Here is a 1,591-nt window from a genome sequence, read left to right on the forward strand (position 1 = left end):
ATCTTGTGAGAAATGTTATGACGATAAAATAGAGATGTTATATGATCAGACTTAAGTTAAATGTTCTCTCATGTACCCTTGATAAGTATTTCATCTCTGAAGATGAAAGACAGGAGAAAAAATCTGATGTCTGGTTGTGTTTTTCTTATTAGATACATTCGCTTAGTTTGATTCTTCAAGGATCCGGAAAATATAACATTCGTAACAGATGAAATGAAGAAGATAACCTGTTACAAAGTAGACATGAGTTTCCCGCTGCGTCCTTCTTTACACGAGAGCCACCTTGTGGCGACAAATGAGCCGGTACCCCCCCCCCCCCCCCTCTCTCTCTCTCTCTCTCTTCAACAAACTCCTGCCATATAATACTCTGAGTCTGAAAGTTGACTCTCGATCCTCGGGCATTGAAAAGTGCAATACAAAAAACGTTATAACGTTATTTTTGTATCAAATTTTTATGAATCCATTCAAAGCGCTATGATTAATAAGAAAACAGTTTTTTGTTAATTTTTTTTTTTCAAAAAACACACTATCACCAAGACACGAATTCACAGACACCCAGTATATATATATATATATATATATATATATATATATATATATATATATATATATATATATATATACGAAACTGGTCTAGTGTAGACTACCTATTTTATTCATGTATTTCATTTGTGTATTTAAGAAGTGAATAGCCAGCTCGTAAGGTGAGCTCCTCTCGTGTAGGTATAAGTAATTTGTATGTCAATTTTTTAAGTCTTCCGTCGCTCATTTAATAGTATTTGTCATTCAAGGCATTATATGTAAATTTATATTATTTTTAAGATTTAACTTTTTATTTCAGTTATTTTGTTACGAAGTCTTATGCATTATCTTTTAGTGTGCTATATGAACCATACAAGGCATGAACGAGGGCTTATGTTATTTTTTTATAGGTATTGCGTCGTGTTTTTGAGAGATTACGCAAGTGTTATATTTCAACATGTTAGGAATATTCTCGAAAAACCCAGTTAGTTTTATCTTTTTTTTTTTTTTTTTTGAGGAGGAAAGTGGTCGAAGTTAGCTGAGAGAGAGCCGCCTCGCTGGTGCGTTGGTATGCAGCTGAGACCTAATCGTTCGCAACCTTACGCCACTAGGCTAAGCCCCAAGCTTCTAGACCCCCTGACCCAGAAGGATCTAGAATTTTTAAGTCAATAGGCATAGGAGAAGAGATCCAGCATTTAACAATGAAAGAGCCAACATCCTCTCTCTCAAGTACCTCGAGTGTGTGTTGTCTTCAAAGTGAATAAGTTTACATCCAACATTTATCGTGTTTATTGTGCTGAAACGTTACTAAAACTTTGAAGGTGATTTCAAATTTATTGTGTTATTGTACGTGCTGGTATTTTTAAACTTTTGTTACTGGCTCTGTGAGATTTATATGAAAACGTGAAATGTATTTGTAATGCTATCTGGTCGGAAACTTCGTTCGAGCTAAATTTCAATAAGAGTATAATCATGAGAGTGTTAAAGGTTAACTATTTTCATTAATTATCAAGTTATCATGTAATTTTGAGAGTGTATTATTTTCTTGTTTTAGTCTAAGTTTTGTTCA

Source organism: Palaemon carinicauda, chromosome 19, assembly GCF_036898095.1.
Source record: "Palaemon carinicauda isolate YSFRI2023 chromosome 19, ASM3689809v2, whole genome shotgun sequence".
Lineage (NCBI taxonomy): Eukaryota > Metazoa > Arthropoda > Malacostraca > Decapoda > Palaemonidae > Palaemon > Palaemon carinicauda.